Source organism: Balaenoptera borealis (genome assembly GCF_965194805.1).
Source record: "Balaenoptera borealis genome assembly, chromosome: 15".
NCBI lineage: Eukaryota > Metazoa > Chordata > Mammalia > Artiodactyla > Balaenopteridae > Balaenoptera > Balaenoptera borealis.
In genome coordinates, this window is record NC_138871.1 from 44,128,787 (window position 1) to 44,156,055 (window position 27,269).

A 27,269-nucleotide genomic window follows, 5' to 3' on the forward strand; every position below is an offset into this window, starting at 1 on the left:
TCCTTTGTTTGTTGAACAGTTGGACACACCTGACTTCAGGGGTTTCCTAGTCAGACTAAAGTTTCATTTTGAAAGCATTAATTTTGACCAGTAATATAAAATGTTTTTGTTCTGTAGAGAATAACAAATTCCACCAACTTTACAGCCATTTCATTTTGTGTGTGTGTGGAGAGGGTCAGTGAGGAGAGGGTAGGGGGTCGGGAACTCAAGGATGTTACAAAGGTGTCGTGTTTTAGAGGTAGAACTCTGAGATATTTATCAGTCTGAGGAGCAGCTTGCTCCTCCAAAGTAGAATCAGCAGTAGAGCAACAGGTAAAGCTTTCTGCTTCTCAGAAAAATAAGATTGGCCATTCTTCCATTCTACAAATGCTGCATAGTTGTAGAATGGGAAATAGGGAACTACTAAATTGAAGGATGAGCTGGGAAAAAGATGTGATGTAAATGCTTTGAGGATCCAGAGGGGAGATTGTTAGATCCTAGATGGTTCTGTTATTATTAAAACAATTTTTTTGGAAATAATTGTTTTTACTCTTTTTTTTAAATTAACTTTTATTGCTTTACAACGTTGTGTTTAGTTGCTACCATACAGCAAAGTGAATAAGCTATACGTATGCATATATCCCCTCTTTTTTGGATTTCCTTCCCATTTAGTTCACCACAGAGCACTGAGTAGAGTTCCCTGAGCTATACAGTAGCTTCTCATTAGTTATCTATTTAATACACAGTATCAATAGTGTATATATGTCAATCCCAATCTCCCAATTCATCCCATCCACCCCCACCCCCCTTGGTATCCATGCATTTGTTCTCTATGTCTGTGTCTCTTTTTCTGCTTTGCAAATAAGATCATCTGTACCATTTTCCTAGATTCCACATATATATGTTAATGTGCGATATTTGTTTTTCTCTTTCTGACTTACTTCACTCTGTATGACAGTCTCTAGGTCCATCCACATCTCTAAAAATGACCCAATTTGTTTCCTTTTTATGGCTGAGTAATATTCCATTGTATATATGTACGGCATCTTCTTTATCCATTCCTCTTTTGATGGACATTTAGGTTAGTTCCGTGTCCTGGCTATTGTAAATAGTGCTGCAGTGAACACTGGGGTACATGTGTCTTTTTGAATTATGGTCTTCTTTGGGTATATGCCCAGTAGTGGGATTGCTGGGTCATATGGTAGTTATATTTTTAGTTTTTTAAGGATGGAAATAATTTTAAATTTACAGAAATGTCACAAAAATAGTTCAGAGCATTCATGTATATATACCCTTCACCCAGTTTCTTCCAAATGTTAACAACTTGCTTAACCACATTACAAATATTACAATCAGGAAATTAACATTGATACAATATTGTTAACTATTAACTAAACATTGATACAACATTATTAACTTAAAAGACCTTATTAGCATTTCACTAATGACATCCCATAATGCTGTTTTTCTGTTCTAAGATCCAATCAAAAATCCTGCATTGTATTTAGTTGTGTCACCTTAGTCTCCCCCAATCTGTGAAAGTTCTTCAGCCTTTTAATTTCATTAAAATGGGATCATACAATATATACTCTTTTTGTCTGTCTGCTTTTGCTCAGCATAAATTTGATATTCATCTGTGTTACTGCAAATAACACTAATTCTTCCCTTTTTATTTTTGGATATTATTCTATTTTAAGAAAATAACTCAACTTTTTATATTCATTCTCCTGTTCATGGACATTTGAGTTGTATCCATCTTGGGGCTATTATGAATAGTCTCTATGGACATTCAAATCTGAGTTTGTTTATTTGTTTGTCTTTATGGACACAATTTTTAATTTTCTTAGGAATGGAATTTTGGGATCATATTGTAGGTGTATGTTTAAGATGACAAGAAACTGCCAAACACCCTGACAAAGTGATTTTACTTTTTTTTACATATTTGCAATCGTATCAGAGTTCCAATTGCTACACTTTTTTGCCAGCATACATAATTGACAGTCATTTTAAATTTAGCTTTTCTTTCTGATGTGTAATGGTATCACACTGTGGTTTAATTTGCATTTCCCCGATAACTAAAGAGATTATGCATCTTTATGTGCTTTTTGACTATTCATATGTCTTCTTTTGAATTGTCTATTTAATTCTTTGCCCATTTTTATGTTTTTTTTTATTTTTCAGTTGTAGGAGTACTTTATATATTCTTGATTCAAGTTCTTTGTCAGATGTATTTTTTCCAAACGTTTTCCTCCCAGTTAGTGATTTACATGTTTATGTTCTTGTTTTTTTCTCTAGATCATGTTAAAAGTTCAGACTTATTTGGAATCATATAACAGAACTCTACTTGAGCTATCTGAAGCAAAAGTAGGTGAGTTTGGGGGATTTACTGTAAGAATATAACAATATATCACAAATTAGAAAAGAGAGATACTATCAGACCTCAGAAAAGAATTAGAACAATAGACTTTATGCCAAATAGCAATTGTTCTCCCTGTTTCTGTCATCACGTTCTCTTTTTCAGCCTCCCTCTTCCACTTTTAAGAATCATTGTGATTACCTTGGGCATACCCAGATATTCTAGGTTAACATTTTTTACTTAAAGTTAGATGGTTACACCCTTAATTCTATCTGCGAACAAAGTTCCCTTTTGCTGTGTAGCATAACATAATCATATGTTCCAGGAATTGATATGGGCATCTTTGGGGAAGCCATTATTCTACATATCTCAAATGAGTTTCTCTTCTTTAAGACAAGAGTGCTAATAATTAAATGCCTCAAAGTTATGTAGTTGACAGTAGTAATATTTGTATTTGGTCTTAATGAATTTTGATACTGCCTTTAGATCAGTGTACATATGAAAATCGAATAGATTCTAGAAGAGTTTTGGTTGATCTTCATGGTACTTTTGAAATCTTATTCCCTGATAAGTTACAAGAGGCCACTAATGAAAACCTATTTCACATACAATGCCTTGAGACATCCTTCACATGTGAACATGGACTTTTATCATTTTTCTATTTTATTTTGCCATTGAATGAGTTGGAAGACTAATATATTTGTATGATCCATGGTTCTTCAGTTTGTGGCAAATGAGCAGAGTACTGAAGGAATATTAGGATTTATATAGAAAAGAGGGATTAGGGTGATGATATTTCTAGAAGAGAAAACTCCAGGAAATATGAGAGATTCAGTGTCATTAAGTGTAAGCTATAAAGTTAGGTACCCAGAGACAAAGCTAAAAAGATAAATAAGGTCCAGATAGGGGTCATAAAAAATAATTTAAATTTATCCTAAAGTAAATGTGAGTATTAATAATTTTAAACAAGGAAGTATTTGACTAGGATTTGTATGGTAGATTGATTTATAAACCCTTAAATTATATTATTTTTTCTCTTTTTTTCCACCCACATTTGTGGTGGAGATTTTAAGATGTAGTTGGATACAGGATATATCTAAGATATAGCCAAAATCATCCCTCAGTGTCCTGAATGTGGTATGAGAGAAAAAGAAGTGTCAGTGATGATTCCATGGGTTTGGACCTAAGCAATTTGAATAATGAACTTAAAATTCACTGAGTTGAGGAATAGAGAAAACATATTGAGAATGAGATAACTAAGATATTGCTTTTGGTCAGTTTATTAATTAATGCTTTTTAGAAAGAAATCTAAATGAAAATGGTAAGTGGAAGCAAGATATAAGAATCTGGATTTCAAAGGTCAAAAATGGAGGCATCTATTTGGGAGTCATCAACATATAGAGATTCTTTAAAACCATGACATAAGATGAAGTGTTTAAGAACATGAGTGCAGATTAGAAGGACAAGGCCCAGAGTTACTGTAACATTTAAGGGTTTTGTGGAGAGAATGAAGAACCGGTCAAGAGAATGAGGAGGAGCACTCAGTGAGATAGGAGGAAAGCCAGGAGAATGTGACGCCTTGAAATCTAAATGAAGAAAGTGTTTCAAGAAGGAGAACATGATAAAATATGTCAAATGCTGAAGGTAAGTAAAGTAAAATGAGGATTCAACTGACCAGTAGAATTAGTAGCATGAATATCATTGGTAACTCTTACAGGAGTCAATTTAATGGAGTGGTACAGATGAAAGCCTATTTAGAGAGGAGTCAAGGCTAAGTGAATTGGTGACAAATCAATTGGTATAGACCAATCCTTAAAAGAATTTTACGTCAAAGGTGTGGTAGGTAAAATTCAGAAATCATCCTTGAAACATCTGAGTTCACCCGCGCTCAGTGTACATGCCCTGTGTCATCTCTCCTTGACTGTAGATGTAACTGCATATATGATGGATTTCACCCCATGATTAGTTTATATTACAAAGGTGAAGACATTTTTGCATTTGCAATTAAGGTACCAAATCAGTTGACTTTGAGATAATCAAAAAGAAAATTATTCAGGTGGCCCTGGCGTAATCAAATGAGCTGTAAAAGGGACAAGGCATCTCCAGAAATCAGAGATTCAATGTGTGAGGTAAATTCGTCTCCTGGCCTTGAAAAAAACAGCAAACTGCTATGTTCTGAGAGAGTCTGTCAGCTGGAGTCTTCTAGGAGCTTAGAGGGGCCTCCAGCAAATACCCAGCAAGAAAACATGGAACTCAGTCCTACAACTCCGTGGAAATGAATTCTGACAGGAACTAGTAAGCTTAGAAGAGGATACCTGTGAACCCCTCATTTGAAATCACAGTCCCAGCTGACCTCTTGATTCAATCCACTGAGCGCCTGAGTAGAGAACCCAGCTAACCTATGCTTGACTCCTGACCCACAGAAATTGTGATATAATTATTTGTCTTGTTTTACACCACTAAGTTTATGATATTTTAAGGCACACTTTTAAAATAGGCAATTATGTTTTAATAGACAATACAAAAGGAGTTCAGGAAAATAAAGCATTAGCTAAAGGAGATGTAGAGGTTGTGAGGGCTTTTCTTTTTAAGATGTCTGTATGCTGATGGGAAAAAATGATGCAGGAAAAAAATGATTGGGTATAGTGCATGAATGGTTGAGTTGGCTTTACATGGACAACTTATACAGTAGCAGAAGAGAAGGCAGAGTGTATTGGTACAAATGATGGCAAATTAGTTGATGTGATAAGGATATGATAAAATTCTTTGCAGATTTTATTTCTCAGTGAAATAGGGGCTAAAATAATCAGCTGAGTGTGAAAATAGTTGAAGCTTGGGGACAGGGAATAAAGTGTGAAAATATCCTTTAGGAGAGTAAGCAATTAATTGGAATACAGATACATAGCAGAATTGCTACTAATTGATAACAGAATTGCAGTGCGAATTGATAAGTAAACTTAAATTAACTAGTCACAAAGATTACATGTTTTCTCTAGTCAGGTTGAGTTGCCTTAGTGAAAGGAGAATAGAGGGAGAGTTGGGCTTTCGCATACGAGTGCTAAGGAGGGATAGCCTGGCAAGGAAGGTGAAGGTGGATGAAAGGGAATTATTGCAGTGATGGAACATTTTCCAGGTTGACATGTGTAGCTCAAATTTATTTTTTAACTGATGTATCATTCCATTTTGAGGTATACCACTATTTGTTTCTCTTCGGGTGGACATTTAGATTGCTACCACGTTTTTTGTTATAACAAATAATGCCACAGTGAGCATATTTGTGCCTAATTTATTGTGCATATGTGTAAATATACTTCTAATATATGTATCTAGAAGAAAACTGTATGGGAAATAGGTAATTTTCCGTTTTAGTAGTACTGCAAATTGTTCTCAAGAGTAGCTGTAATTTACATATTCCCACCAATGATACATTGATACTAGCCTATTCTGCCTTTCCTCACGCCCTGGCCAACTCTTGATAATGTGGAACGTTTTAGCCAACATATTTGTATTTTCTGTTTAATTTATTGCTTTTACCTTAATGTTTTTCCTACTTTATTTCTATTTTTTAAAAATAACATTTTTAAAGCATATCAATTTTCAATAATATAATCATGTTGCCCACTTAATTTGGAAGTTGAGCATTGCAAAATTTAAAATCTTCTACAATGTGTCTTTTCCCGGTTTTGTTTTCACGTGAACACTTCTTATAGCCTTAGCACATAACTATCACTACTGGCTTCTTGTTTATCCTTCCAGGTAATTTTATTCATTTCAAACCAATGCAAATATATGTTACTTTTTTTCCCACTTTTTTATGTAATTGGTTACATATACATACTATTATTCACTGTTTTCACATAGCAATATATCTTGGAAATCTTTATGTCAGTTCATAAAGGACTTCTTATCTTTTACATCTATATAACATTCCATTGTCTGAATATAATATAATTTCTTCACTGAATTCTTTTTTCTTTCTCTTTTAGATTGTTTCCATTCTTTTGCTCTTCCAAAGAATGTTACAGTAAATAACTTTGAGCATAAATCATTTCACATAGCATGGATGTGTCTGTAGGGGAATTTATTACAAGTGGAATAGCTGGGTTAAAGATACATGAAATTGTTTGCACACAGATTCTCCAATGGAATTTGATTATGTTACCAGATTTAAGAATTTTGCTGATTTGATAAATGCAAAGGATAATTTATATATAGTTTAATTGTGTTTCTTATTTTATGAGTTAAATTAGAAATATTGCATATGTTTAAGAGCCATTTATATTTCTCTTTCTTTGAAAAGAGTGTTGATATCCTTTGCCCATTTTTTTTGGTAGTTGATCTTTTTCTTTAACTTTAGGTAGATTAGCCTTTTTAAAAGATGAATTAAGGCATTTTTCCTAGATCATAATTTTTGAATTTATCATTATTATTACTATAATTTTTATGTCTTAAGAGATTGAATTTTTCATATTTGATTTTGCTAAGATTTCTGAATTATGCTATAGTTTAGAAAGATTGCCTCACTTTTAGATTATAAAAATACCCCCATGTTTTCATATAGGTTATTAAAAGTTAGATTATTTTTTATTTATGTATTTTATCCATATAGAATTCTTCTTGGTATATGGGAAGAGGTATAAACAGGGTTTTTAAAATTATTTTTATCATGTTTTTCCAACACCATTTACTGTCTAGTTCATCTTTTCAACCACTGTTTAATTGCTCAACATTTTTTCCTATTTCATTGATTTTTACCTTTTTTAGTTTTTCTCCTCAATTTTCTGTAGTTGTTTTGCTTTTTCTATCTTTTTGAGTTTAATACTTAGCTGATTTATTCTAATTTTCCACATTTTGAAAGAATTTTTCCCTGCTACTGCTTTGGCTACATCCACAATTTTAGATATGTAAAGCTCTTGTTGTCATTCAGTCATAAATAATTAATATTTTCTACTTTTATTTTCTCTTAAACCATTGTAGCAAGAAACCTCTAAGATGGACCTAAAGACTCTTGCCTCCTAGTGTTATGCCCATGTGTATTCTCCTTTCATTGAGTGACATCCTTCAAATAAATAGTAATTCTGACATTATAGATGCCACTTCTGAGATTATGTTACAAAGAGACTGGCCTATGTCTTGCTCAGTCTCTCTTGTTGCCTCATTCTGAGCGAAAGCTAGCTGCCATGTTGTGAGCTTCCCCACATAGAACCCCCCATGGCAGGGGCAGGAACTGATGTCTCTGGCAAACAGTGAGAAGCTAAGGATTGCCGTAGTCACATGAATGGACTTGAAAGTGGATTCTCTGAGAACTGGGAACAACCACTTGTATGAACTTGGAAGTAGATTCTCCCCTAAGTTGAGCCTTCAGATAACTATAACCCCAGATGATACCTTGATTATAGCCTTATGGGAGACTCCAACCCAGAGGCACCCAGCTAAGAAGCACCTGAATGCTGGACCCAGAGAAACCATAATATAACAAGTATTTATTTTTTGAGCTAATAAATATTGGGGTAATTTGTTACACAGCAATATATAACTAATATAATCATGAATTAAAGAAACATATGTATTCCAATATCTCAGATAAGTGGGACAGATGAATTTATGTGATTTCTAATTTTATTTAATTTTAGTTAGGGAATGTGTTTTGTGTAATATTGATTGAAGATTATTTTATGTTCTAGTAGCTGGTCAGTATTGATATAGGATTGATAATATTTAATATGTGATTGAAGATAATAAGTGTTTTCTCTTTGTATGGTACAGATATGCAGCTTATTTTTTTGTTTATTCCCATGGTTGATATTCAGCTCATTCAGACTTTGCACTTCAAACTGATTGTTAAAGTCCAACATCTCTTCTACTTTGTTGACACCTTTATATGATTAATCAGTGCCTTTGTTACTTTGGCTATTAAATATTTTTTAGTAACAAACCTGGTTATTTCAGTTCTATGTGTTCTTATTTATTTTTTGCTTGCTTGAAATGTAAGTATATGAGAACACCATGTTAAAGTTCCCCACTAGGAACTGGGAATTTTTCAACTTCTCCTTGTTTTTCATTATTTGGATTGATTTATTTTAAGACTCTGTTGTTAGCTACATCCAAATTCATGAGTATTATTGTCTTTGTGGATCAATCCTTTAATAAGGGAGGAATAGGCACTTTATCTGCTTTAATATCTCATAGTATGTATTGGTTACAAGAATATTTAGCATCCAGTGATAAAAATGAAATAAAACGATAATAACTGTGGCTTAAGCAAGACACACATTTATTTCTCTCTCTTCAAAACGTAGGCCATCTAGGGCTGGGAGGGTCTTACAGCCGTCAAGAACTCAGGCTCCTTTAAAGTAGTTACTGAGCCATTTTCAAATCGTTACATGTTTATATTCTTTTGTTGCAACTTTTTTTATCTTTTAAGCTTGTCCTGTATGAACAGATTCTAGCTACATTTTAAAAATCCATTTATAACTTATGCTTTCTAATAATAGTTTTAACTCAAATATGCCTATTTTAATTAATGGTATACTTTAAATTATTTCTGCCATCTTAGCGTGTTTTTTTTTTTAATGTTTATCAAACTTTTTCTTTTTTTTCCTGTCCCTCCCTTTTTTTTAATGTATAATTTCTTTGATGTTCTTGTTTATTTGTTCCATTTTTTTCTCTATAAGTTTATAAGTTTTACAGTCTGATTCTTAATATTTCCTCCTCTTCCTCCTCCTCCTCCTCCTCCTGGGCCATCCCTTTTCCTTCCCCTTTCTCTTCTTCTTCCCCTTCTTCTTCCTCATCTTCTTCTTCTTGTTGTTTGGGATTTCTTTAAATTTTTATTCACAAAACATCAACTTTTTTTTAAACAAGTACATCACGTAGTTCTGCCTTTCTTTGGGACAAGACAAAGTTTTTAGCATACTTATACTTTCCTTTGTACCATTTCACCTCTCAACTGTTACTACTGTTTCCAATTTATTTATTTTATTAAACTACTATCTTTAATGTATTTTAACTTTGTTTTATATTTTGTATTTTTTTTTAATCCTTTGCTCTATATTCAAGGAAGTTTTCACTGATTTTACAACTCACTATTTCACTTTTCAAGTCTCTCTGGTTGGCTGGGTAGTAAATCTATTCAAGTATTTCTCATTTAATAACCATCAACTTCTGTGTCATAATTTTTTATTCTTGTTTTGGTTGCTTTCACTTTTATTTTTCTTTAGAAGACATTAAATTGATTACTTTAAAGTTCTTTTCAGATTGCTGTACTTTTCTCTATGTTCTGAGTTATAAGTCTGTTTTGCTCAGTTGTGCAACCCTTTCATTGTTTTGGTTTTCCTCTAGCACTTTGTGATTCTTATTTGTAAGGCTGTCTTTGGACAGATATTACTTTATTACACATCCAGGGAATACATAACTGTCTTAAAGATGCTTAGTCTTGGCCTTCCATGACACAAGGCTTCCACAACAGTCTTTGCATGTTTCACCTATTATTGGATTCAGATCCCATGTGGTTAGTTTATTTCTGGATTTATTTCATTAAATACATTACAGAATTCTAGATTGGCTTCACATGTATAAGAGATCCTGCTTGAGTTTTCAGTCAATAAAAATTTATTCCTCTTCTTGTATTATGTTATATTTTCTGATTCTTTACCGTTATGCATGTTTTATGAGCACTACCCAAGTAAATCACAAGTTCTGTTACACTGACCCTCCTCCCCAGACCTTTGATGTTCTTGACTTAGCCCAGAATGTTTAGTAAATATATGCTTCATTCCTAGTCTATGAAGAAAATCTCTTTTTCAATTATGGCAATTTTGTTTGGCAGTGCTTGTTCTTTCATTTATATGTGTTCAGATGACACTGTGGGAGGTTTGAGCAGTTGTAAATTTGCAAAATTGATCAGGAGTTGTGAATTTGCAAAATTGATCTGCTATAATTTTAGAGAGCTCTTCTTTCTGTATTTTAAAGTATTACCTGGGAGGAGGAGAGAAGATGGCGGAAGAGTAAGACGCGGAGATCACCTTCCTTCCCACAGATACAGTAGAAATACATCTACACGTGGAACTGCTCCTACAGAACACCCACTGAACGCTGGCAGAAAACGTCAGACCTCCCAAAAGGCAAGAAACTCCCCCCGTACTTGGGTAGGGCAAAAGAAAAAAGAAATAACAGAGACAAAAGAATAGGGACGGGACCTGCACCAGTGGGAGGGAGCTGTGAAGGAGGAAAGATTTCCACACACTAGGAAGCCCCTTCCCGGGCAGAGACTGCGGGTGGCAGAGGGGGGAAGCTTTGGAGCCACGGAGGAGAGCGCAGCAACAGGGGTGCGGAGGGCAAAGCGGAGAGATTCCCGCGCGGAGGATCAGTGCCGACCAGCACTCACCAGCCCGAGAGGCTTGTCTGCTCACCCGCCGGGGCGGGCGGGGCTGGGAGCTGAGGCTCAGCTTCGGTCGGATCGCAGGGAGAGGACTGGGGGTGGCGGCGTGAACACAGCCTGAAGGGGTTAGTGCACCACAGCTAGCCGGGAGGGAGTCCGGGAAAAAGTCTGCAGCTGCCGAAGAGGCAAGAGACTTTTTCTTCCCTCTTTGTTTCCTGGTGCGCGAGAAGAGGGGATTCACAGCGCCGCCTAAACGAACTCCAGAGACGGGCGCGAGCCGCGGCAATCAGCGCGGATCCCACAGCAACAGGAGCGCAGAGGAAAAAACGGAGAGACTCCCGCACAGAGGCTCGGCGCTGAGCAGCGCTCAGCAGCCCGAGAGGCTTGTCTGCTCACCCGCCGGGGTGGGCGGGGGCTGGGAGCGGAGGCTCGGGCTTCGGTTGGATCACAGGGAGAGGACTGGGGTTGGCGGCGTAAACACAGCCTGAAGGAGTTAGCGCACCACAGCTGGCTGGGAGGGAGACCGGGAAAAAGTCTGCAGCTGCCGAAGAGGCAAGAGACTTTTTCTTGCCTCTTTGTTTCGCGGCGCGCAAGGAGAGGGGATTCAGAGCGCCGCCTAAACGAACTCCAGAGACTGGCGCGAGCCGCGGTTGTCAGCGCGGACCCCAGAGACGGGCGTGAGACGCTGGGACTGCTGCTGCCGCCTCCAAAAAGCCTGTGTTCGAGCACAGGTCACTCTCCACACCGCCTCTCCCGGGAGCCCGTGCAGCCCGCCACTGCCAGGGTCCTGTGATCCGGGAACAACTTCCCCGGGAGAACGCACGGCACGCCTCAGGCTGGTGCAACGTCACGCCGGCCTCTGCTGCCGCAGGATCGCCCCGCCTCCTCTGTACCCCTCCCTCCCCACGGCCTGGGTGAGCCAGAGCCCCCGAAGCAGCTGCTCCTTTAACCCCGTCCTGTCTGGGCGGGGAACAGACGCCCTCAGGCGACCTACACGCAGAGGCGGGTCCAAATCCAAAGCTGATCTCCAGGAGCTGTGCGAACAGAGAAGAGAAGGGGAAATCTCTCCCAACAGCCTCAGAAGCAGCGGATTAAAACTCCACAAACAACTTGATGTGCCTGCATCTGTTGAATACCTGAATAGACAACGAATCATCCCAAATTCAGGAGGTGGACTTTGGGAGCAGGATATATTAATTTTTCCCCTTTTCCTTTTTTTGTGAGTGTATATGTATATGCTTCTGGGTGAGATTTTGTCTGTATAGCTTTGCTTTATAATAGCTTTATCTTACTTCACTATATTATAGCCTCTTTCTTTCTTTCTTTCTATTTTTTCTCCCTTTTACTCTGAGCCATGTGGACAAAAGGCTCTTGGTGCTCCAGCCAGGCATCAGGGCCGTGCCTCTGAGGTGGGAGAGCCAACTTCAGGACACTGGGCCACAAGAGACCTCCCAGCTCCACGTAATACCAAACAGCAAAAATCTCTCAGAGATCTCCATCTCAACATCAAGACCCAGCTTCACTCAACGACCAGCAAGCTACAGTGCTGGACACCCTATGCCAAACAACTAGCAAGACAGGAACACAGCCCCATCCATTAGCAGAGAGGCTGCCTAAAATCATAATAAGGCCACAGACACCCCAAAATACACTACCAGACGTGGACGTGCCCACCAGAAAGACAAGATCCAGCCTCATCCACCAGAACTCAGGCACTAGTTCCCTCCACCAGGAAGCCTACACAACCCACTGAACCAACCTTACCCACTGGGGACAGATACCAAAAACAACGGGAACTACGAACCTGCAGCCTGTGAAAAGGAGACCCCAAACACAGTAAGATAAGGAAAATGAGACGACAGAAAAACACACAGCAGATGAAGGAGCAGGGTCAAAACACACCAGACTTAACAAATGAAGAGGAAATAGGTAGTCTACCTGAAAAAGAATTCAGAATAATGATAGTAAGGATGATCCAAAATCTTGGAAATAGAATAGACAAAATGCAAGAAACATTTAACAAGGACGTAGAAGAACTAAAGAGGAACCAAGCAATGATGAAAAACACAATAAATGAAATTAAAAATACTCTAGATGGGATCAATAGCAGAATAACTGAGGCAGAAGAAAGGATAAGTGACCTGGAAGATAAAATGGTGGAAATAACTACTGCAGAGCAGGATAAAGAAAAAAGAATGAAAAGAACTGAGGACAGTCTCAGAGACCTCTGGGACAACATTAAACGCACCAACATTCAAATTATAGGGGTCCCAGAAGAAGAAGAGAAAAAGAAAGGGACTGAGAAAATATTTGAAGAGATTATAGTTGAAAACTTCCCTAATATGGGAAAGGAAATAGTTAATCAAGTCCTGGAAGCACAGAGAGTCCCATACAGGATAAACCCAAGGAGAAACACGCCAAGACACATATTAATCAAACTGTCAAAAATTAAATATAAGGAAAACATATTAAAGGCAGCAAGGGAAAAACAACAAATAACACACAAGGGAATCCCCATAAGGTTAACATCTGATCTTTCAGCAGAAACTCTGCAAGCCAGAAGGAAGTGGCAGGATATACTTAAAGTGATGAAGGAGAAGAACCTACAACCAAGATTACTCTACCCAGGAAGGATCTCATTCGGATTTGACAGAGAAATTAAAACCTTTACAGACAAGCAAAAGCTGAGAGAGTTCAGCACCACCAAACCAGCTTTACAACAAATGCTAAAGGAACTTCTCTAGGCAAGAAACACAAGAGAAGGAAAACACCTACAATAACAAACCCAAAACATTTAAGAAAATGGGACTAGGAACATACATATCGATAATTACCTTGAATGTAAATGGATTAAATGCTCCCACCAAAAGACACAGGCTGGCTGAATGGATACAAAAACAAGACCCATATATATGCTGTCTACAAGAGACCCACTTCAGACCTAGAGACACATACAGACTGAAAGTGAGGGGATGGAAAAAGATATTCCATGCAAATGGAAATCAAAAGAAAGCTGGAGTAGCAATTCTCATATCAGACAAAATAGACTTTAAAATAAAGACTATTACAAGAGACAAAGAAGGACACTATATAATGATCAAGGGATCGATCCAAGAGGAAGGTATAACAATTGTAAATATTTATGCACCCAACATAGGAGCACCTCAATACATAAGGCAAATACTAACAGCCATAAAAGGGGAAATCGACAGCAACACAATCATAGTAGGGGACTTTAACACCCCACTTTCACCAATGGACAGATCATCCAAAATGAAAATAAATAAGGAAACACAAGCTTTAAATGATACATTAAACAAGATGGACTTAATTGATATTTATAGGACATTCCACCCAAAAACAACAGAATACACATTTTTCTCAAGTGCTCATGGAACATTCTCCAGGATAGATCATATCTTGGGTCACAAATCAAGCCTTGGTAAATTTAAGAAAATTGATATCGTATCAAGTATCTTTTCCGACCACAACGCTATGAGACTAGATATCAATTACAGGAAAAGATCTGTAAAAAATACAAACACATGGAGGCTACACAATACACTACTTAATAACGAAGTGATCACTGAAGAAATCAAAGGGGAAATCAAAAAATACCTAGAAACAAATGACAATGGAGATACGACGACCCAAAACCTATGGGACGCAGCAAAAGCAGTGCTAAGTGGGAAGTTTATAGCAATACAAGCCTACCTCAAGAAACAGGAAACATCTCGAATAAACAACCTAACCTTGCACCTAAAGCAATTAGAGAAAGAAGAACAAAAAAACCCCAAAGCTAGCAGAAGGAAAGAAATCATAAAGATTAGGTCAGAAATAAATGAAAAAGAAATGAAGGAAACAATAGCAAAAATCAATGAAACTAAAAGCTGGTTCTTTGAGAAGATAAACAAAATTGATAAACCATTAGCCAGACTCATCAAGAGAAAAAGGGAGAAGACTCAAATCAATAGAATTAGAAATGAAAAGGAGAAGTAATCACTGACACTGCAGAAATACAAAAGATCATGAGAGATTACTACAAGCAACTCTATGCCAATAAAATGGACAACCTGGAAGAAATGGACAGATTCTTAGAAATGCACAAACTGCCGAGACTGAACCAGGAAGAAATAGAAAATATGAACAGACCAATCACAAGCACTGAAATTGAAACTGTGATTAAAAACCTTCCAACAAACAAAAGCCCAGGACCAGATGGCTTCACAGGTGAATTCTATCAAACATTTAGAGAAGAGCTAACACCTATCCTTCTCAAACTCTTCCAAGATATTGCAGAGGGAGGAACACTCCCAAACTCATTCTACGAGGCCACCATCACCCTGATACCAAAACCAGACAAAGATGTCACAAAGCAAGAAAACTACAGGCCAATATCACTGATGAACATAGATGCAAAAATCCTCAACAAAATACTAGCAAACAGAATCCAACAGCACATTAAAAGGATCATACACCATGATCAAGTGGGGTTTATCCCAGGAATGCAAGGATTCTTCAACATACGCAAATCAATCAATGTGATACACCATATTAACAAATTGAAGGAGAAAAACCATATGATCCTCTCAATAGATGCAGAAAAAGCTTTCGACAAAATTCGACACCCATTTATGATAAAAGCCCTGCAGAAAGTAGGCATAGAGGGAACTTTCCTCAACATAATAAAGGCCATATATGACAAACCCACAGCCAACATTGTCCTCAATGGTGAAAAACTGAAACCATTTCCACTAAGATCAGGAACAAGACAAGGTTGCCCACTCTCACCACTATTATTCAACATAGTTTTGGAAGTGTTAGCCACAGCAATCAGAGAAGACAAAGAAATAAAAGGAATCCAAATCGGAAAAGAAGAAGTAAAGCTGTCACTATTTGCAGATGACATGATACTATACATAGAGAATCCTAAAGATGCTACCAGAAAACTACTAGAGCTAATCAATGAATTTGGTAAAGTAGCAGGATACAAAATTAATGCACAGAAATCTCTTGCATTTCTATACACTAATGACGAAAAATCTGAAAGTGAAATTAAGAAAACACTCCCGTTTACCATTGCAACAAAAAGAATAAAATATCTAGGAATAAACCTACCTAAGGAGACAAAAGACCTGTATGCAGAAAGTTATAAGACACTGATGAAAGAAATTAAAGATGATACAAATAGATGGAGAGCTATACCATGTTCCTGGATTGGAAGAATCAACATTGTGAAAATGACTCTACTACCCAAAGCAATCTACAGATTCAATGCAATCCCTATCAAACTACCACTGGCATTTTTCACAGAACTAGAACAAAAAATTTCACAATTTGTATGGAAACACAAAAGACCCCGAATAGCCAAAGCAATCTTGAGAACGAAAAATGGAGCTGGGGGAATCAGGCTCCCTGACTTCAGACTATATTACAAAGCTTCAGTAATCAAGACAGTTTGGTACTGGCACAAAAACAGAAATATAGATCAATGGAACAGGATAGAAAACCCAGAGATAAACCCACACACATATGGTCACCTTATCTTTGATAAAAGAGGCAAGCATATACAGTGGAGAAAAGACAGCCTCTTCAATAAGTGGTGCTGGGAAAACTGGACAGCTACATATAAAAGAATGAAATTAGAACACTCCCTGACACCATGCACAAAAATAAACTCAAAATGGATTAAAGACCTAAGTGTAAAGCCAGACACTATCAAACTCTTAGAGGAAAACATAGGCAGAACACTCTATGACATACATCACAGCAAGATTCTTTTTGACCCAGCTCCCAGAGAAATGGAAATAAGAACACAAATAAACAAATGGGACCTAATGAAACTTAAAAGCTTTTGCACAGCAAAGGAAACCATAAACAAGACCAAAAGACAACCCTCAGAATGGGAGAAAATATTTGCAAATGAAGCAACTGACAAAGGATTAATCTCCAAGATTTACAAGCAGCTCATGCAGCTCAATAACAAAAAAACGAACAACCCTATCCAAAAATGGGCAGAAGACCTAAATAGACATTTCTCCAAAGAAGATATACAGATGGCCTACAGACACATGAAAGAATGCTCAACATCATTAATCATTAGAGAAATGCAAATCAAAACTACAATGAGATATCATCTCACACCAGTCAGAATGGCCATCATCAAAAAATCTAGAAACAATAAATGCTGGAGAGGGTGTGGAGGAAAGGGAACCCTCTTGCACTGTTGGTGGGAATGTAAATTGATACAGCCACTATGGAGAACAGTATGGAGGTTCCTTAAAAAACTACAAATAGAACTACCATACGACCCAGCAATCCCACTACTGGGCATATACCCTGAGAAAACCATAGTTCAAAAAGAGTCATGTACCAAAATGTTCATTGCAGCTCTATTTACAATAGCCAGGACATGGAAGCAACCTAAATGTCCATCGACAGATGAATGGATAAAGATGTGGCACATATATACAATGGAATATTACTCAGCCATAAAAAGAAATGAAATGGAGGTATTTGTAATGAGGTGGATGGAGTTAGAGTCTGTCATACAGAGTGAAGTAAGTCAGAAAGAGAAAAACAAATACAGTATGCTAACACATATATACGGAATCTAAGGAAAAAAAAAAAAAAGGCCATGAAGAACCTAGTGGCAAGACGGGAATAAAGACACAGACCTACTAGAGAATGGACTTGAGGATATGGGGAGGGGGTGGGGTGAGATGTGACAGGGTAAGAGAGTGTCATGGACATATATACACTACCAAATGTAAAATAGATAGCTAGTGGGAAGCAGCCGCATAGCACAGGGAGATCAGCTCGGTGCTTTGTGACCACCTAGAGGTGTGGGATAAGGAGGGTGGGAGGGAGGGAGATGCAAGAGGGAAGAGAAATGGGAACATATTGTATATGTATAACTGATTCACTTTGTTATAAAGCAGAAGCTAACACACCATTGTAAGTCAATTATACTTCAATAAAGATGTTTAAAAAAGAAAAAAAAAGTATTACCTGTTTCCTCCATTGCTCCCAGGTTGTTAACTTCCTTCTGTCATCACTGTGACTAACTCTAGATCTCCTTAGTTCTGATTAATTTTAATTCATTGATAGTCAGAAAGCTAGGTGGGCTTTATAAAATTATTACTATAACAGTAAAAAAAAAAAATTGTATATCAAGTGCTTTCTTGGTGAATGGCCAAATCAAGTGTTTTGTTAAATCAAGTCAAATCAAAAAATGTACAGACATCTCTTTCTATTCTCTTGGGCCTTTCTTCATTATTACCAAGTTCTCACTGATGTTCCAAACTGCTGATTTGTAGGATACATGACCTTCAGATAAATGACATGTTACTGCTTTATTTTCTCTTCATAGGACACTTGAGACATGATCAAGCCATGATTGAAAAGTCAGTGTATTTTCTACTATAGAAAACAAAAATGCTGGCATCTTTCCATTTTATTTTTTATTCTGGTTATATAAAATGAAGGTTGTTTTCAATTCATGTATATGTACTTATATTTTTACATAACACAAAAAGAAACAAAGTTTATTTTATTTCAGGCACTGCATTGCAGCCAAACTCATCCAAGTTGCCTGAAATTCTCCTGAGCTAACTCAAATATTGGCTGAGATGATAATACATCCTCATTTGTTCAGTACAAATTAAATCATAATGTGGCAATTTCGCCATTAAAAAGCTATTTGCAAAGGTATGCAATGACTACAGAAATATTTAAGGACCAGTTCAAGCACTTCATTTTAGTCGCTTTTTTACTGAATCGATCCCAAATGATGCAAGGACCTTGAGTCCTGGTGATGAATGCTTAAGTGAGAACTGTCGAGTACATTTTGTCCTTAAAGTGAGGAAACTACCACTTAGTTACATGAGTTTAAATCAGTAAAGGAGTAGAAGTAAAGAGTAGCTATCTTCTGCTTTTTTGCCATTTGTGAGCAATAATAGTCAACTATTATTGCATCGTTCTATGTTAAGTTGCTTGGGATCCTTTTATACTCATAAACTAATATGATATAAGTTGAACATTGGAAGAAAATAGCTTACCTGGCTAAGCTAAAATACAGAATGCATTGTTTACCAGAGAAGAAGTGGGGGGAATCTCTTGGTGGAAAAAAGGAACTCCTCAATTGGTCTCCTTCAGTCCTTTTCTCTTTTCTTGGTCTATTTATTTCCTAGGGCTGCAATAATAAACTACTACTAACTTGGTGGGTTACAAGACAACAGAAATCTATTCTCTCACAGTTCATGAAGCCAGAAGTGTGAAATCAAGGAATCAATAGGACTGGCTCCCTCTGTCATAATTTCATACTGTCAAAATGTTGTAATTTTGCCATTACATGCTCTTTGTCTTGCCAGCTCTGAGGGGGAAACTTTCCCATGCCTCTCTCCTAGCTTCTGGGGGTTACACAATATCTTTAACATTTTTTGGCTTATGGACACATCACTAATCTCTGCTTCCATCTTCATATCACTTTCTTCTCTGTGTCTCTCTCCTTGTGTCCTTTCTGTTTCTTAAAAAGAAGGGTACTATCATTGGGTTGGTTTTTTATTTTAGCAATATTTATTATTTATTTATTTACAAGTCATTCTTTTTTAAAAAATTTATTTATTTATTTTGGGCTGCGTTGGGTCTTTGTTGCTGTGCGCGAGCTTCATTCTAATTGTGGCAAGGGGGGGCTACTCTTCATTGCGGTGCACAAGCTTCTCATTGCGGTGGCTTCTCTTGTTGTGGAGCACGGGCTCTAGGTGTGCAGGCTCAGTAGTTGTGGCTCACAGGCTCGGTAGTTGTGGCTTGCAGGCTCAGCAGTTGTGGCTCACAGGCTGTAGAGCGCAGGCTCAGTAGTTGTGGCACACGGGCTTAGTTGCTCCGCGGCATGTGGGATCTTCCCAGACCAGGACTCAAACCCGTATCCCCTGCATTGGCAGGCGGATTCTTAACCACTGTGCCTTCAGGGAAGCCCTATCATTGGGTTTTGATCTAAGCCTAATTCAACATAATTTCTTATCTCATTCCTTACAATAATTATACTTGCAAAGAACATATTTCCAAATAAGGTCACATTCTGAGGTTTCCAGTAGATATGGATATTGAGGGTGACATTATAAAACTCACTATACTTGAGATTCTCTCTAACATTGCTGTTATCGTCAAAATCAGACACATATTGTGTGTGTGTGCATGTGTGTGTGTGTGAATCTAGCCATGCTGTTTTAGCATAACTCTGCCTCCTTAACCATAATTGATTGACTGGCTTATTTTGTGAATCTAGTCTCTGCCAATAAGCCATCCCTCTTAAATTTAAAATTGGGAATTTAAAATTGAATTTAGAAACCTCAACTCTATTGTGGAGTTGTAAGTAAAACTATGAATGATTACTTTCTGCCTTGTGGACTAAAATAAAGAAAACTTGACACACAAAAAGAAGAATGAAGCCAAGAATCACGAGAGGGCAAAAGTAAAAGAAGGAAGAAGGATAATTATTTTGTATAAATTTGAATATTCTGATTCTTCCCCTAGGCCTGATAGTATCTTCCTTTTTTTAAGTCTCTAAAATATATTGTTATATTCTTAAAATCAACCCCTGAAACCACCATCTTTTGTTATGGAGAGCTCAAATGGAGTTCTCTTTTATGACCCTGAATGAGTCTGAACTTTGATACCACCTTTGTATAGACATGAACAAATATTTTATGGCGGAAGCTTATGCCCTGTAGCCAGGGGTGGAGAAAATCAAAGTGAGTGAAACGTAAAGGAAGGTGCAAACTGAGAACAGGGTCTGATTCACTTAGACTGGTGACATTCAGAACTCTTCTTTGCTTGATGTCTGGATGGTTTTGTCCTTTTGTCATTCTTTGTAAAAAGGGAGGTCATTTTTTGACACATACTTACCAGTAAGCCCACAGACAGCTAGTGGAACTCTGGGGAAATGAGTACTTACTCATTTGATATAACATTCAAAGAACTTAGAAATATCAATAGAGATATAATGAAAATTATGTCGAGCATAACTAAAATACTTGTTAATATTTAAGCCCCCTCAAATTTGTCGAGAGCCTCATCATCATTATTATAAGTCTATATTAAACAATTGGCTAATAAAGGGATTCAATTCAAATAATGAAATATTGAGTACCTCACGTATGCCAGGTGCTGTACATGGTGCAAGGCCTACAGGATATAGTAAAGACAAAATCGGGAATCTTAGGGAACTTAGCAGTGGCCAAATTATGGAACACTAAAAGCTGTGATTCAACAATAATGTTTAAAATTTAATGAGAAGGAGTTTCAAGATGGCAGAAGAGTAAGACGCAGAGATCACCTTCTTCCCCACAAATACATCAGAAATACATCTGCATGTGGAACAACTCCTACAGAACACCTACTGAACGCTGGCAGAAGACCTCAGACTTCCCAAAAGGCAAGAAACTCCCCACGTACCTGGGTAGGGCAAAAGAAAAAAGAAAAAACAGAGACAAAAGAATAGGGACGGGACCTGCACCAGTGGGAGGGAGCCGTGAAGGAGGAAAGGTTTCCACACACTAGGAAACCCTTCGCAGGCGGAGACTGCGGGTGGCGGAGGGGGGAAGCTTCGGAGCCACGGAGGAGACCGCAGCCACAGGGGTGCGGAGGGCAAAGCGGAGAGATTCCCGCACAGAGGCTCGGCGCCGAGCAGCACTCACCAGCCCAAGAGGCTCGTCTGCTCACCCGCCGGGGTGGGCGGGGCTGGGAGCTGAGGCTCGGGCTTCGGTCGGATCCCAGGGAGAGGACTGGGGTTGGCGGCGTGAACACAGCCTGAAGGGGTTAGTGCACCACAGCTAGCCGGGAGGGAGTCCGGGAAAAAGTCTGCAGCTGCCGAAGAGGCAAGAGACTTTTTCTTCCCTCTTTGTTTCCTGGTGCGCGAGGAGAGGGGATTCAGAGCGCCGCCTAAACGAGCTCCAGAGACGGGCGCGAGCCGCAGCTATCAGCGCGGACCCCAGAGACGGGCATGAGACGCTAAGGCTGCTGCTGCCACCACCAAGAAGCCTGTGTGTGAGCACAGGTCACTCTCCACACCGCCCCTCCCGGGAGCCTGTGCAGCCCGCCACTGCCAGGGTCCCGTGATCCGGGGACAACTTCCCCAGGAGAGCACACAGCGTGCCTCAGGCTGCTGCAACGTCACGCAGGCCTCTGCCGCCACAGGCTCGCCCCGCCTCCTCCGTACCCCTCCCTCCGCCCGGCCTGAGTGAGCCAGAGCCCCCTAAGCAGCTGCTCCTTTAACCCCGTCCTGTCTGAGTGAAGAACAGACGCCCTCAGGCGACCTACACGCAGATGAGGGTCCAAATCCAAAGCACCCCAGTAGCTGTGCGAAAAAAGAAGAGAAAGGGAAATCTCTCCCAACAGCCTCAGAAGCAGTGGATTAAATCGTCACCATCAACTTGATGTACCTGCATCTGTGGAATACCTGAATAGACAACAAATCATCCCAAATTGAGGAGGTGGACTTTGGGAGCAACAATATATTATTTTCCCTTTTGCTCTTTTCGTGAGTATGTATGTGTATGCTTCTGTGTATGATTTTGTCTGTATAGCTTTTCTTTTACCATTTGTTCTAGGGTTCTGTCTGTCCTTTATTATTATTATTATTATTATTACTTATTTAAAATTTTTTCGTATAATTATTTTTTATTTTTGACTTTAATAACTTTATTTTATTTTACCTTATTTTATTTTATCTTCTTCTTTCTTTTTTTTCTCCCTTTTATTCTGAGCCGTGTGGATGACAGGCTCTTGGTGCTCCAGCCAGGTGTCAGAGCTGTGCCTCTGAGGTGGGAGAGCCAAGTTCAGGACACTGGTACACAAGGGACCTCCCACCTCCACATAATATCAAACAGCGAAAATCTCCCAGAGATCTCCATCTCAACGCCAAGACCCAGCTCCACTCAACGACAAGCAGGCTACAGTGCTGGACACCCTATGCCAAACAACTAGCAAAACAGGAACACAACCCCATCCATTAGCAGAGAGGCTACCTAAAATCATAATAAGGCCACAGACACCCCAAAACACACCACCGGATGTGGACCTGCCCACCAGAAAGACAAGATCCAGCCTCATCCACCACAACAAAGGCACTAGTCCCCTCCACCAGGAAGCCTACACAATTCACTGAACCAACCTTAGCCACTGGGGACAGACACCAAAAACAACAGTAACTACGAACCTGCAATCTGCAAAAAGGATACCCCAAACACAGTAAGTTAAGCAAAATCAGAAGAAAGAGAAGCAGCAGATGGAGGAGCAAGGTAAAAACCCACCAGACCTAACAAATGAAGAGGAAATAGGCCGTCTACCTGAAAAAGAATTCAGAATAATGATAGTAAAGATGATCCAAAATCGTGGAAATAGAATGGAGAAAATACAAGAAACGTTTAACAAGGTCCTAGAAGAACTAAAGCGCAAACAGACAGAGATGAACACCACAATAAATGAAATTAAAAATTCTCTAGAAGGGATCAATAACAGAATAACTGAGGCAGAAGAACAGATAAGTGACCTGGAAGATAAAATAGTGGAAATAACTACCACAAAGCAGAATAAAGAAAAAAGAATGAAAAGAATTGAGGGCAGTCTCAGAGACCTCTGGAACAACACTAAACACACCAACATTCGAATTATAGGGTTCCCAGAAGAAGAAGAGAAAAAGAAAGGGACTGAGAAAATATTTGAAGAGATTATAGTTGAAAACTTCCCTAATATGGGAAAAGAAATAGTAAATCAAGTCCAGGAAGCACAGAGAGTCCCATACACAATAAATCCAAGGAGAAACATGCCAAGACACATATTAATCAAACTAACAAAAATTAAATACAAAGAAAACATATTAAAAGCAGCAAGGGAAAAGCAACAAATAACACACAAGGGAATCCCCATAAGGTTAACAGCTGATCTTTCAGCAGAAACTCTGCAAGCCAGAAGGGAGTGGCAGGACATATTTAAAGTGATGAAGGAGAAAAACCTACAACCAAGATTACTGTACCCAGGAAGGATCTCATTCGGATTTGACAGAGAAATTAAAACTTTTACAGACAAGCAAAAGCTAAGAGAATTCAGCACCACCAAAACAGCTTTACAACAAATGCTAAAGGAACTTCTCTAGGCAGGAAACACAAGAGAAGGAAAAGACCTACAATAAAAAACCCAAAACAATTAAAAAAATGGTAATGGGAACATACATATCGATAATTGCCTTAAATGTAAATGGATTAAATGCTCCAACCAAAAGACATAGACTGGATGAATGGATACAAAAACAAGACCCGTATATATGCTGTCTACAAGAGACCCACTTCAGACCTAGGGACACATACAGACTGAAAGTGAGGGGAAGAAAAAAGATATTCCATGCAAATGGAAATCAAAAGAAAGCTGGAGTAGCAATTCTCATATCAGACAAAATAGACTTTAAAACAAAGACTATTATAAGAGACAAAGAAGGACACTACATAATGATAAAGGGATCAATGCAAGAAGAAGATATAACACTTGTAAATATTTATGAACCCAACATAGGAGCACCTCAATACATAAGGCAAACACTAACAGCCATAAAAGGGGAAATCAACAGTAACAAAATCATAGTAGGGGACTTTAACACCCACTTTCACCAATGGACACATCATCCAAAATGAAAATAAATAAGGAAACACAAGCTTTAAATGATACATTAAACAAGATGGACTTAATTGATATTTATAGGACATTCCATCCATAAACAACAGAATACATTTTCTTCTCAAGTGCTTATGGAACATTCTCCAGGATAGATCATATCTTGGGTCACAAATCAAGCCTTGGTAAATTTAAGAAAATTGAAATTGTATCAAGTATCTTTTCTGACCACAACGCTATGAGACTAGATATCAATTACAGGAAAAAATTTGTGAATAATATAAACACATGGAGGCTAAACAATACACTACTTAATAACCAAGAGATCACTGAAGAAATCAAAGAGGAAATCAAAAAATACCTAGAAACAAATGACAATGAAAACACGATGAGCCAAAACCTATGGGATGCAGCAAAAGCAGTTCTAAGAGGAAAGTTTATAGCAATACTATCTTACCTTAAGAAACAAGAAACACCTCAAATAAACAACCTAACTTTACACCTAAAGCAATTAGAGAAAGAAGAACAAACAAAACCCACTTAGCAGAAGGAAAGAAATCATAAAGAGCAGAGCAGAAATAAATGAAATAGAAACAAAGAAAACGATAGCAAAGATCAATAAAACTAAAAGCTGGTTCTTTGAGAAGATAAACAAAATTGGTAAACCATTAGCCAGACTCATCAAGAAAAAAGGGAGAAGACTCAAATCAATAGAATTAGAAATGAAAAAGGCAAAGTAACAACTGACACTGCAGAAATGCAAAGGATCATGAGAGATTACTACAAACAACTATATGCCAATAAAATGGACAACCTGGAAGAAATGGACAACTTCTTAGAAAAGCACAGCCTTCCGAGACTGAATCAGGAAGAAGCAGAAAATATAAACAGACCAATCACAAGCACTGAAATTGAAACTGTGATTAAAAGTCTTCCAAAAAAGAGAAGCCCAGGACCAGATGGCTTCACAGGTGAATTCTATCAAACATTTAGAGAAGAGTTAATACATATCCTTCTCAAACTCTTCCAAAATATAGCAGAGGGAGGAACACTCCCAAACTTATTCTACGAGGCCACCATCACCCTGATACCAAAACCAGACAAAGATGTCACAAAGAAAGAAAACTACAGGCCAATATCACTGATGAACATAGATGCAAAAATCCTCAACAAAATACTAGCAAACAGAATCCAACAGCACAGTAAAAGGGTCATACACCATGATCAAGTGGGGTTTATCCCAGGAATGCAAGGATTCTTCAATATACGGAAATCAATCAATGTGATACACCATATTAACAAATTGAAGGAGAAAAACCATATGATCATCTCAATAGATGCAAAGAAAGCTTTCGAAAAAATTCAACACCGATTTATGATAAAAACCCTCCAGAAAGCAGGCATAGAGGGAACTTTCCTCAACATAATAAAGGCCATATGAGACAAACCCGCAGCCAACATCATCCTCAATGGTGAAAAACTGAAAGCATTTCCACTAAGATCAGGAACGAGACAAGGTTGCCCACTCTCACCACTATTATTCAACATAGTTTTGGTAGTTTTAGCCACAGCAATCAGAGAAGAAAAGGAAGTAAAAGAAATCCATATCGGAAAAGAAGTAAAACTGTCACTGTTTGCAGATGACATGATACTATACATAGAGAATCCTAAAGATGCTACCAGAAAACTACTAGAGCTAATCAATGAATTTGGTAAAGTAGCAGGATACCAAATTAATGCACAAATATCTTGCATTTCTATACACTAATGATGAAAAATCTGAAAGTGAAATTACGGAAACACTCCCATTTACCATTGCAACAAAAAGAATAAAATATCTAGGAATAAACCTACCTAAGGAGACAAAAGACTTGTATGCAGAAAATTATAAGACACTGATGAAAGAAATTAAAGGTGATACAAATAGATGGAGAGATATACCATGTTCTTAGATTGGAAGAATCAACATTGTGAAAATGACACTACTACCCAAAGCAATGTACAGATTAAATACAATCCCTATCAAACTACCACTGGCATTTTTCACAGAACTAGAACATAAAACTTCACAATTTGTATGGAAACACAGAAGACCCCGAATAGCCAAAGCAATCTTGAGAAAGAAAAACAGAGCTGTAGGAATCAGGATCCCTGACAGACTATGCTGCAACCCTACAGTAATCAAGACAGTATGGTCCTGGCACAAAAACTGAAATATAGATCAATGGAACAGCATAGAAAGCCCAGAGATAAACCCACGCACATATGGTCACCTTATCTTTGATAAAGGAGGCAAGAATATACAGTGGAGAAAAGACAGCCTCTTCAATAAGTGGTGCTGGGAAAACTGGACAGCTACATATAAAAGAATGAAATTAGAACACTCCCTAACACCATACACAAAAATAAACTCAAAATGGATTAAAGACCTACATGTAAGGCCAGACACCATAAAACTCTCAGAGGAAAACATAGTCAGAACACTCTATGACATAAATCACAGCAAGATGCTTTTAGACCCACCTCCTAGAGAAATGGAAATAAAAACCAAAATAAACAAATGGGACCTAATGAAACTTAAAAACTTTCACACAGCAAAAGAAACCATAGACAAGGTAACCCTCAGAATGGGAGAAAATGTTTGCAAATGAAGCAACTGACAAAGGATTAACCTCCAAAATTTACAAGCAGTTCATGCAGCTCAATATTAAAAAAAGAAACAACCCAATCCAAAAATGGGCAGAAGACCTAAATAGACATTTCTCCAAAGAAGATATACAGATTGCCAACAAACACATGAAAGGATGCTCAACATCACTAATCATAAGAGAAATGCAAATCAAAACTACAATGAGGTATCACCTCACGCTAGTCAGAATGGCCGTCATCAAA

The 27,269-nt window shown here is 38.0% G+C and overlaps 2 long non-coding RNA genes across 3 annotated transcripts in view; one reads left to right on the plus strand and one right to left on the minus strand.

Annotated features, from left to right (window-relative positions):
- Window positions 1-6,846, plus strand: part of LOC309612494 — a 947,061-nt gene extending 940,215 nt beyond the window's left edge. For both annotated transcript variants that reach the window (XR_014235210.1, XR_014235211.1), the window contains one exon: window positions 2,275-6,846. This is a non-coding gene — a long non-coding RNA (uncharacterized lncRNA). The remainder of the gene's footprint in view (window positions 1-2,274) is intronic.
- A 143-nt stretch (window positions 6,847-6,989) lies between these two features.
- On the minus strand, window positions 6,990-21,882 carry LOC309612526. The gene is made up of 2 exons (XR_014235249.1): window positions 17,724-21,882; window positions 6,990-10,309 (listed from the first exon to the last, which is right to left on the minus strand). It is a non-coding gene; the product is annotated as an uncharacterized lncRNA (long non-coding RNA).
- Window positions 21,883-27,269: the final 5,387 nt, after the last annotated feature.